Below are 12,412 nucleotides of genomic sequence, written 5' to 3' on the forward strand. Positions count from 1 at the left end.
TCATAAAGCATAACTAAGAGCCCCAGGGATATATTAATATAAATATCTTATGGGAAAGAACATTCCCCTTCTCCCCTCATGATCACTACTGGAGCAAAGACTGTGAAGCAGAAGGCAAGTGAGATGCATGAGCCTTTCCTTAGGATGCATCACTTGATGTAAAGATTCACTGAAAGCAAACTGTAGGCAACTTGATCCAGGCTGGTGCAGAGAACTTACACACCTAGTGGAAGTGGCAGGCCTGATACTTAGGTTTCCACCAATTTCCACCAATTAGGCTTTTTTTTTTTTTTTTTTTTGTAAGGCAGCTGGTGATTAAACGAGGAATCAGGGCATCACTTGTGTGTGTGGCCAAGAGATGAACTCACGGCCAGGGACATTTGTGTTGTGTATGCATACAAACATATGTGGTCTTCCTAGGGGTTGAGCTAATGGGTTTGTTTGGCTGGGTTTGTTTGCCGCTGCTAAATTCTCCAGTTGAATTCTGACATCTCGCTAATGCCGACTGAATAAGTTTGAAAAATCCTAAAGAATGGATTCACTCATTGCTGGGGTAGGGGGAGGAATTTGCAAAAAGATCATTTGAAGGATAGGTGCAGAAATTATGAGAAAATGCAAGTATCTCTTTGAGAATTGCACATTCAAGCTAGGCAAAATACAATATTTGTCAGTCTGTGAATCATTCTATGAGCTCTCACGCCTGTTGTGTATCTCCATGAGCTCCTTCACTTCCCATGCGCGCACCATGGGACTTGTCCCAACCTGCACTATGGAGCGGCCACAGGTGTCTCTTGACTTTCTTAGCAAAGTAGCTAGAGCTATTACAGTGATCAGTTCAGCTTTCCCTCTGTTGATGGCTTCATCCTCCTCAAACGTGCTCAGTCCACAGATCCTTTTCCTCTGAGGCCAAATATAAACACCTTTACAGAAGCAGGATAACCAGAGAGTCTGTAGACTCCGGAAAACTTTTCTCCAGATGTACCAATACCTGTTCACAGGTGAAGGTACAAGGGCAGCTAGTAGAGTGCATGTATATACCTTTCCCCTCTGTAGCTATCAGCAACCCTGCTAATTATGATGTAAGTGGTGCTACATAAAATGACTTTTGTTGCACTTACTCCTCCTTCATTGATTCAGTCAGTTTAAGGTTAGACTGTCCCAGAAGGCCCATTGCTTCCTCTCTTGTGCTGGCTAATTCTTGGAATGATTACAGGCAATTGCTGGAGGAGCAGCAGAAAATGTGCCTGCAATCTGCTCTCATTCAGCCATATCATTGTTATAAGCAAGAGAATTAGTTAGGGATTACAGTATCTATTGCGACACTATCAGCTGTGAAACTTTCTCTCCTTCTTCTCCACACCCACACTTTTATTATCACTTTCCACTGCATTAAGGTTTATTGCTTGTAATAAGTTTTACTTAGCAGTGCTTTTAATGAGCTAAAGCAAAGTACCATTTAGCAGAATAAAGAAACAAAAGTCTCCTTTTACAGAGGCTTTGAAGTTTTATGACTGATACATTGTTTTATATATATATATATATAAAATTATGTATGTAACACATATAATTATATAATTATTATGGTTAGTTTTATAAAAAAAAATTAGCCTTGTGCCAAGTGTAGTTTAAGGTAATTAATTTGGCATGGTGTCATCTTAGTGTACTTAGTGTCATGTACTTAGTGAAAATGCTCTATAAGTCATACTAAGTGTCAGGGTCCGTTTGAACTCTTGAGGGAAAAAGCTAAAACTGTTGTAGCTGGGGAACAACCATGTGTCAATACACACTGATGTTACTGCAGCAGGTCTTTAAAGCTATTGGGCTTTGAGAAGGAATGACAGGGAAAGTGAAGGTAAGACATCCTTTTGTGGCAGATCTATTTATTTATTAACATTCCCAAACCCATTAGAGGGACATTTATTTGCAGGAGTCTGACAAAAACTTAAGTGAAAGAATACATAAAACACTGTTGTGGGTTTTTCCCTTGCAATTCAGCACCAAAAAAAAGTGGTTGCTGCCAAAAAATCATTTTACCCTCTAGTTAACCTGTGTCCAATCCATGGTGACTATCCACGATGGTCAGGAACAATTTTTTTTATTCACTGTGTGCATTTTTGCTGCCCTCAGAAGTACTACAGTTTTTTGTGGCACTGGCTTTCTAGACTCGATGGATTCACAGGCAGACCTGACATCCCCATTGCTGTGAGGATGGTGACATCAGACAACATATGCCTTTCTTAATTGGGCCCTAGGGAACAATCACATGGCAGCTGAGCTGAGAAACACTGCAGCACTGGTAGCTCAAGCTACGGCAGTTTCAGCATAGCAGCTCATACCAGCTTTGAACAGACTGCTCCAGGAAAGATTGAAAGTCAGTTGCTAATCAGCTGTGAAGTAATGGCATTGTCCTGCTTGATCAAGATTCAAGGGAAAAAGCCAACGAAATAGGAAGCAATTGAGACAACATTTAGCAATTATTTGTTGTGTTTCAGGTTGAGGTAAGGAGCAGAAATTGTAATTCAGAGCACTGAGACTTGCTGGTAAGGTGCATAACTACGGTCTCTGCCGATAAGATAATGGCTGCAGCTCTATGTGTTCACATTGCACTCGTGCTCCCAAACTCTTCCACTTTTTCCTGCCCAGTCAAGGTGGGACTTACTACTAAATCTGGCCTGCATTCCTGGCTGCAATAGCCCAATCAGACATTTGGAGGTAATTTCCCCCAGTCATTCATGTCTGTGGGTTGTTTTTTTTTTTTTTTTTAATCACTTCTAGACCAATTTCATTGTGAAATATGAGGAATTGCTTGGGTTTTCTTATCAGGAACTGGTCCAAACTGCCCCCACAGAAACCAAAGGGCACGCCCTCTGAAGCTCTGCTTCGCTCTGTAACTTACAGCTGTTAAGGAAGTCTTGGCCTTAACTAGACTTCCTAATAATGACACTGACCTTTGCAGAAGACACTTGATCATGAAGATATTACACTGGAGGTATCTCATGGGGCCTGTCCAACTCTTTGAGAAAATGTCACCATCAGCTCTGTCCTCATGCCTTCCCAGCAAAGCTGCAGCCCTCACTGCTCACTCTTTCAAGGTGGGGGGAATCAAGGAACAGACAGGGGCCCTGTGGAAAGAAAAAAACAAACAAAATTGGATGCTAAAAAAATTTATGCCCATTGGCACACAGGCTATATGTGAGCTAGCATAGGTCACCCTCCCTTAAAAACATATTTAGATTCATGTTGTAATTAAGCAGTATATGATTAGAGGACTTGCGAGCTGTGGAAAGGCAGGTTTTCAGGCACCTGCAGGTCAAATGTTTGCTCACTGAGGCATTCCCCTCAGCTCCTGCCGCTCAAGCAAGACATGGTAGTTCCAGCATTTCCACTGGAATAGCAGGAATGATCAGCTCTGATGTTCTTGTGATGTTCTTGGATCTGATGTGATATTTTCTACTGCCCTACAGAGATCTTTCAAAGCGTCTCTCTTAGCAAGGTGCATAGGGGACATGGAATATGGATGTTAATCACTGGGTTAGGCAGATATGACCCAAATGCATTACTTAATTTCTCATGCAGAAGAGGGTAGGCCACAGTTCGTGCTGAAGAGGTTACAAACACTGCAGTGAAGACAGAGACCTGGTGTAACAGCATGTCTTAACAGTTAAGCATTCTTAGCACCTGGGAATATAATTACCTGATTCCCAAGTTTGTGACCATCAGGAAGTGGAAGCCTGAAGACAAACCCCTGCCTGTCACAATCACTTCATGATGCTGCTATCTGATCGAGTTACAAGTAATTGAAGTGTGATGTTTAAACACAACAAGATGTTTTTGCATCCCAAGGAAGGCTCTTTTAAGTCTTTACACCAGTGCATGTGAAGACATCAGGGCATTCTCTCAGCTGTTTTTAGTAAGGTGCCTGAGAGATGTATACACAGATGAGCGCACATATGACAGCTATAGCATTTGGCCCGTGCTGTCTGGGAGAGTGTTTGATGAGGAGAGCTGGGAGCAGGGAGGATGGACCATGCTAGTTACGTGCGTCTGACTGGGAGCCAGGCCACAGAAACTTATATAGGTCTTGATAATTGCAACTCATCAGTGCCGCCTCGTGTAACAAATCATGCATTAATCAGGAGCTTCACTGATCATGACAAAGATGTCATGGTTAGAGCTCAGGGCTTTCATACTTGGGAGTGCAGCTAGATGCTCAGTTTAACACCACAACTTGACACTAACGGACTCTAGCAGTGCACCAAAGGAAGTTTCCAGGAGACTGTAGCTACCCAGATAACCCATGTTCTGCAGGTTCAATGGTTGCCCTAAATGCCAATATATGAGTAGTGTAGAACTGTAATCAGATTGAGGAAGTGCTCCCTTATTCTAGGGCACAGAAAAAACAGCACAGAAATCAAAACAAAGGAAATGCAGAGACGTGCAGTATCTTCTCAGAGCACCTAGGAATAACTAGGAGTAACTCATCAGTGTGACTACTGAGATGAAACACGCATGTAGATTGGAAGGAAATAATAAATGGAGAGCAAATATTAATGACCTCTGGCTTTGGATGTAGTATTTTCAGTGTTCCCAAATTACGGTAACAAAATATGTAACCAAGAGACATCAGAAGACATTTGGATACCAATGAAGAGAGATTCCTGCATACCTGTGATAGCTGAGTATTACAATGGATTCAGCTTGAACAGCTATCTGAGCCAAAGCTGTTTCAAGAGTACTTTCAAGAGCACAGATGGACAGATCTAGCTGAATTGGTTTCCAAAGTTTCTGCACCTGAACAACATTAGGATAATATGGCTATCCTTAGCCACCTTTACTTTCCATCATAATAGATGAAATCTCATAACTAACCACAAGAACATTGTTGAGAATTTCAGTGCAGAACGAGCTAAAAATACGTTACCTAAGCAGTAAGCTTGTGCTGCCAGGCACTTAAAGGAACTTGAATTCAACGTGATTTTAGTGCCTACCTGCCTTAGATAACTTTACAGATCCCATCTGCACTTTGCTATTACCAGTACAGAAGCAGCATCAGCACTACAGTCTTTTGCATGTAGCTGTTTTCCCAGTTTCCCTGTAACATACTTTTGTATAGCTGAACAAACTCTGGGAATTCTAACAGGATGTGTGTTAGGCTGAATGATGTTTTTCTAACTGCTTAAGTGAGCTTACTTGATTTGCCTGAGAAGACACTGTCCAATTCAGAGTGAGAGAGACAGAACGTAGCTTCCAGATATTCTTCTAGGGTAACTTCATTGAGCTCTGCAGAGAACTGCCATGAGATAATACAATCTGACACCTCTGATTTCCGTTCTTGGCTCATGGGATCATTTGCACCCATTACTTCACTCTTCTTTCCTGGCCTATAATAACATCTTACAGTTTCAGAGTCTTTCACTCAAGAGCATGTTAGAAACTCACAGGCATAGATCACGCAATTCCTGAAATGGAGCTCCTTCCAGAACAGACCAGTTGCTGTTTTAATTCAGTGCCTCTGTATCTCCTTACAGAAAGCTGGTGCTTGTCTAAGTTCGTCTGCATTTTTAAATTTGTGTACTAATAAAACGTCAGTGGGAACTAGTGAGCGCCAGCTGTGACTGGCGGGGGGGTTGTGATCTGGACACGCATCCTGCAGAAAACGGGCTGAATCCCTGTCCTGTCCGACAGAGCTCACTGCTTGTGTTACCCTGGGTTACAGCCTGCAATTTAACTCTGCGGCTCTGCTGAGCTTTACTGCAGCTTTCCAGTGCTGGTTACTGTTTGTCCACAGAAGGGTTATTCTTCACAAAATCACACCACAAGGTCTTTCACAGACACCTAAGACCCAGGTGGCCAGAGGATCAGTGGAGAGTGAGCTGCTTTAGAGAACTGCTGCGCACAAAGTTGGCTATGACTAGTTCCTTAGAATTAGAGATGGACTCTTGTCATGATCGGTGGTTACATCTCATTAATCTGAGTGCATTTCTTATCTTAACAAGGCAGTTTATTTTTCTGTCCTCAAATAACCAGTCAGAAAGTTCCTCCAGTTGTGGCAGTTTACCAATAGCAACAGTAAGCTACATAGTCTATCAGCAAATGCTAAGACATGTCCAGGTGATTTTCAAAGGGTGCACAGCAGCTTTTACTATGATAAACAACTAATAAGCAGTTAAGATAATTATTTGGGTATATCAGAAAAGTGTAAGCACTGTGGGTAATACAGGGCACTTGCTGTGGGTTAAAATTACTCTCTATATCTTTCTTTTATAAAACTTCCCCAAATTTGCTGCGCCTCAGAAGGCCTCTGCCATCCACCCCTGCATCCTCAGTGTTTTCCTCCTGGCAGCTGGCATCCCTGAGGGATTTTCCCATGGTGACCAGTTCCTGGGCACAGTTCAAGGCTCCAGAAGAGAGGATTTTTAGAGCACAAGAGGCACAAGAGCATATAAATGTAAAATGGATCAAAATATGTAAATTCAGCAAAGCAAAATGTGTGCTGGTATCAGGAACGCTGTAATACCTTGGAGCTTTATGGCAATATAGAGCAGTCTCCCAAAAGTGAAGACTTGAGTGCTGCTGGAGTGACTGGAAAGGGCCAGGATAGGATGAGCAGTACATACATGCCTGCATCCTTCCCAAGGGCAAATGAGAGACCCATATCATCTTGTCTGAGTACCATCTCAGGGTTTCTCTCTAAAAACAAGCCAGTCCCACAGGACTGGAGGCCTCCTGTAAATGAAGCCCATGCAACAGTTAGGCAATATTGCAAGGTTTGCTACTGTACTAGCCTTTAATAGTGCCATTCATAATGATTACCAGACTAATATACTGAGACATTCTTCCCAAATTATAATGTGTTCTTACATTAACGTAATGCAGTCATTCATCTTTGAGAGAGAGCGAGCGAGCGAGAAAGGGAAACTTAATTCCATGTCTGCTGGGACAAACAATTACAAATTGCAGAAAGGCAGAGAGAGAAAGGAGACTGGCTAAGCTGTTAATAAGCCTCCGGAGCTGTTCTGTTATCTGCCTTGCTCTTGCTTTTACTTATGCTGAAGTAGCTTCTGAGCTCCGAGCCATGCCACACCACGGACTTCTGCTGCTTCCAGCTCATCTACTTCAATGAGTTTTTAATGGAGAAAGATACTGACTTGCTAAAACCTCATCTGCAAGTTAAAGGGGGGGAAAAAAATCTACCAAAGCAACATGTTATTTTGTACCCACCCTCCTCTGTGCTTGGGGAAGTGTTCTCCTGCAGCCCTGTACTTCTGCCAGAAACGTCCTTTTTGAGTCTTCTTTTTAAGATTAGTGTCATACTGTCCCAGCAGTCTGACAATGTTAGAAATAGGGCTAGTGTAAAAATTAAATAAAAAATTGGCAGTTTTATTGGAACTTAACAAATATTTTCCATTTATAAGCAGAAAATCTTTTGAACTGGAGTGCTGCAAAATTGCAGCCAGAAAAGTTTTCATTCCAAAAACTGGCTTCTCGTTCAAAAATGTTGAAAATCAAGTTTTTCCCAAATTTGATTTTCTAATCAGCATTGAGTGTTTTCCCTGAACTCTGTAAGTCCATTTTTCATCAGCAGGTATTTCAACATCAAAAAACATGTCAACAATGTAGAAGAAAGAGGACAGTGCAGTGTGTCCATCTTTTACAGGTGGGACTAGATGGGCAGTAGGATCCAACAGAGGCAGTTCTGATCAGCAGGTATGAGCTCTCTGCCCTTGTAGTACACCCATGGACTCACGAAGATCATTTACCCCTCCCTTGCAAAGCTTTTGATGTTCATACCCCAGAAAGGAGCACAAATAGTAGATACCCCTTCAATCAAACTTCCTTTTCTCATTTCTTTTCCCTCTGATGGGAGAGGAGAGTATCTAAGTATCTGCTGTGTTAGACCAGCAATGGGTTACAACATCTGTTTAAACATGGGACTTGGAATGCAGAGCTATGGTTATGGTTACATGCTTGTCTCCATGATCCAGGTAGAGAAATGGGAGATCCACTGCATTGCTTGCCTTTATTCCTTGGCATAGGAGCCAAATCTTGACCTAACTCTTAAAATGTTGAACTGGACAGGTGAGAACCTGACCTGAGCCTTAAAATGTTGAACTGGACAGGTCAGAACGTTTCCAACCATTTGCCCTATAAATGCATGTATTTATTTTGTTCCTTATTCTGGCAAACATCCAAACATCCTCTGACCTAGTGAAAACAATCCTAACACTATAAACTATTTACAGCAAAAAATACATTGTCCACTTGGGATTTAATAACACAGAGATGGAATTAAAACTCAGGCCTGCATGTGACTTCTTATGAGTCAGGCAGAGACGAAAAGATGACTTGCTTAGCTTTTGTAGAGCAGGGTTAAGTGGGTCAGTTTATATCAAATGTTATGTAGGCCTCTGCATATCAGCAGGGAATTGCACTAGTAAATTTATAAGTTCCTGAGATACTGTCCTCTTTCCCTTGGCTGCAGTGGTGTCACTCAGACCCAGGAGCTCAGGAACTCTTACAAGGGGGCAATCCCAAAAGTCCTACTGAACACACAAGCCCTTTGATTATGCAGTTCTAGGAGCCAAACTAATGGAAGCATTTACATGTGAGATGGAGGGGTGGGGAGGTGGAGAGGAGAGAATTCAAGGAAAGATGTCCTGTTTTCACAGGAGATTGAGTTTTGCCACGTGACTCAGATCTGTGCTCTGCTTCATTGCAGTCATCAAGCAAGGTTCGGGAGGCCTGAGCAAAATGTTCCTATTCAGTTCCTTCCCCAGCAAGCCAGAGCAATCTGGCAGCCCAGAAGGGCATTACTCCCTTCCACCCCATTACATGTACTCAGACATCATGATGCAGAAGTGCTGAGTTTCTGAGAAACCAGTGTTAGCTGTCAGGAAACCAAAGCTGTATTGTGGGTGCGGTCTGCAGCAGGCAGAGGCCATGTGGCAGGGATTGGTCCTCCCTTCCATGATATGAAATGGAAAAAAATGGCTAAATAAAATATCATCATGGTAATTTTAGGTCTAAAGGTATACGTCTTACCTGGATAAAGTAGCAAAGGGCTTTAAAGTGACAAACAGTTATCTTCCACTTTATGAAAAATGTGACTGAGCTAGAAATGGTTCTGAGCTTGAACTGGGATATTAATGCAGATATATCTGTGACACAGGCCTCTTCCATAAACAGCTAGCTGCTAGACTCAAGTCCAACATTTGTCACATTCGGAGACAAAGGTTTGGGCTTGAACCTTGAAACCAAGTAAAACTGAATGAGTTTGTTGCCAATGTGATGTTTGCTTTGGCTTTATCAGGCTTAGGAATATATTGACAAACTTGGGACTGCAGATCAAGTCAGTAAATTTCAGATAGATCCAGAACACTTAAGTCTCTGGGAGAAAGCAATAAAAAGAGTTTTCCATGATGCAGAGGTAAAATCTTTGATTTAATGTCTTGCAGATCTTAGATGTGGATACGTGTGCAGAAAGCTGATGAAAAGCTATGCCTAAAATCTCTGTAGATTTTTATATATTCTGGTCATCTCTGTTCTAGAATATCCTTGAGCTCCTGTCTGATCAACCTTCTATTATAATGGCAACTGAATTTTCTACTGCAAACCAGCATAACTACATGCCATCTTCATATGTCAATTTATTTCACCACACTGCCATGAAGACCAGAAGAATAACCACAGCCATCTCTCTGTCAAATGCCCAGCTTTTCCAGAGAAAGGATAATGCAAAAAAATCATTCATTAGGCAATTAGCACACCATAACTTCATATCACGGCAGCAGCACTCCTATCAAATATAAGATAACTTTAAGTAGGAAGGGAATGACTTAGTATGTGTATGTCTGTGCACATGTGAAAGAAAGAGTGTTGCATCAGACCTTTTACATCCAGAAAACATATCTAAAGTCACTGCTCTTGATTTTCACATCAAGTCTCTCACATGTCATATTGTGTATGGTCTAGGAAGCAGGAGACAAGATCTGTTACACAGACAGAAAAGTTCTTCAAAAGGAGATTATTCTCTGGGTCTTAAACTCATCTGCTGTCTGAACTCTGCCAAAGGAATATTAAAAGCACTTATTTCTCTGTTACTGTCTTGTCATCCCCCTGTTTAGCCCAGTTCCCCGGCCCTTTTCATTGTTCTTTCCAAGGTTCTTCCTGCTTAAAATTCTTGAGCTATATCAAATAATCCATCGCAGAAGGATGAGCTATTGACCATCATAAATAACCAGGGTCAAATATGAATGGTTGCAGAATGGATGCATTTGCACAGTTTATGTGCCCAGAATATTTACAAAACCAAAAAATCATACCTTATTCATATCTCCCTCCCTCCCCATTCAGCAGGTAGTTCTAAATCACTTGTCATTTCAAAAATATACCAGGGAATGATGAGAAGGGGGCTTCATTGTTACTTTAATTATATAATTATTGTTATTATCACCATCCACTCCTTTCAGGAAGCTTCACATTTTCAAGCTGTCCTCCCCTCGGGATCACAGTAGTTCCAAAAGGAATGCATTAAATGGGCAAATCATAAATGCATTAAATGGGCAAATCAGAAACTGACACCAACAGAACAAGCTGGGATTTGAGAGACTTTTGCATGCTTTATTTTTAACTTGCAGATATTTATAACCAGAAATGGCCAAACCAGTTCGGCTAAAATATGGCTGTTGAGTCACAGTCAGATTGCTCTTTTTTGTAGGGGAGGGGGAAAGAAGAGAGTATTGAAAAAGAGGAGTTATCTTTTCATCTTTGCCTGCTGGCCTATGTGAGCTGAGATCAGCAGCTAAAGCATCAAAATAATATTATCATGTCACCGTCACTGTAATAACATGATGCACCTTGGACAGCTGAGTGTCATCACAATCTCTTCCCAAGTCTGTGGAACAAGCACTCGACAGCCCTCAGGCAATTGCTTGGAGAGGACTAAGAAAAGCCTCTCTGAGCCTTACAGTGTACAAGCTTTCTCAAAGGAAGGGATCTTAGATTTCTGTGTATCACTAGCATCAGGTAAATGAAACGTCTGTGTGCTTTTGTCTAATCATGCAGTGTGCAGATAGTTCACAGGTACTGCTGGTGAATTAAATAGGAACATGCATCTAGACAGCCATAAAGTGAAATATGTGGGCTCTGCAAAGATCCTGAAGAGTACTTTGCCTTACAGTAAATTGCATTGCTGTGCACAGTATTTTCCTTGATTCATGGTTTCCTGCACCAAAGGAACCTACAAGACTAGAGGAAACAGCTAGAAAAACACTGCATTTTGCAGGTGTCTCTCCTTACATCTTTATCCTTAGATAGGATAAAATTCATTATCTCTATCCTTGCCACAGCTAACGAGGTAAAATAACTTATAAGAGGCTCTAGTGACAGGTCATGCATCTTCTGTCATATATATTGTTTTTTCCATGGTCTGATTCCCTGTGTCAGTGGAATAAGATTCAGAGGAGGCATACGTGAGGATGGAGAAGCTCAGCATCAGGCAGGCTATGCTCTGAACGATTTCTGTGGGAGCTAAGGCACAGTTCTGCTCTTAGTTTAGTCACCTGTGTCTGCTCTTACGGGCTCTGTGACCCCCACGCAGAATATGCCTATTGACTGTAGATGACATAGTAAACAGAGCAGGGTACACAAAAACAGGAAAAGCCATGTGCTCATCCGGGGTGGGAGGAAGAACTGCAAAACAGGAGTCATATGCAGTTTGCTCATGACTCATGTGCCAGTGAGTAAGGGAGCTTTCGGTTACTGGTGCACTGATATTACACAAAAGACCCAGGCAGTTATTAGAGTTGCCATCACTTGCGCGGCAGACACCATGTACCACACTTCTGCATGCAAGAGTGTGTCCTGAGAATAAGCAGGTGTTCTTACCACCGTGTAAAGGTGGACCATGCAATTACTAAGTCATGTATGTAATTTCAGTTTTGGGCCAGTATTGCTCACCATTTCCTTGCTCTACCCTCAGCTTATTTTCTTCAGCTCTTGGAGGGAGCATCCGAGAGATTGCTTGCAGTTTGCAAAGGGATTTCCTCTGGCAGACAGCTACAACACTTTCTTTCATCAGAAAAATTTCCACTGACATCAGGGATCTTGCAGACATGGAGGAGGGACTAAGGGTAGCTGCGAATAAGGAGTAAGCAAAGAGGTCAAAAGAGCAATCAGGAAGAAGTTTAGATGAGTTTTAAGATGAAAGCTGAACTGGAGGAAAGGCTTGAGCTAGCCTGAACCAAAGTCTGGTGAATCAGCGGTAATGCTTCCTCCCCTCCCTCCTCCTACTTCATCTCTGCAAGTTTGGATCTCTTAGTGAGGGAAAAGATTATAGGGTGGAATTCAGGAGAATTATTCCAAAGGTTGGACTCAGCCTGAGGACAGACCTGGATGTGGGCACCAGCTGGGA

The 12,412-nt window shown here is 42.0% G+C and overlaps 1 protein-coding gene and 1 long non-coding RNA gene across 4 annotated transcripts in view; one reads left to right on the forward strand and one right to left on the reverse strand.

Moving 5' to 3' along the window:
- Window positions 1–12,412, reverse strand: part of LOC138061017 (uncharacterized) — a 156,923-nt gene that overhangs the window by 68,124 nt on the left and 76,387 nt on the right. For both annotated transcript variants that reach the window (XR_011134589.1, XR_011134588.1), the window contains one exon: window positions 2,949–3,122. This is a non-coding gene — a long non-coding RNA (uncharacterized lncRNA). The remainder of the gene's footprint in view (window positions 1–2,948; window positions 3,123–12,412) is intronic.
- FGD5 (FYVE, RhoGEF and PH domain containing 5) overlaps window positions 1–12,412 on the forward strand; it is a 122,112-nt gene that overhangs the window by 37,166 nt on the left and 72,534 nt on the right. The gene's annotated exons all lie outside the window — the stretch shown is intronic.

The sequence above is a fragment of the Struthio camelus genome, chromosome 14 (assembly GCF_040807025.1).
Source record: "Struthio camelus isolate bStrCam1 chromosome 14, bStrCam1.hap1, whole genome shotgun sequence".
Classification (NCBI taxonomy): domain Eukaryota; kingdom Metazoa; phylum Chordata; class Aves; order Struthioniformes; family Struthionidae; genus Struthio; species Struthio camelus.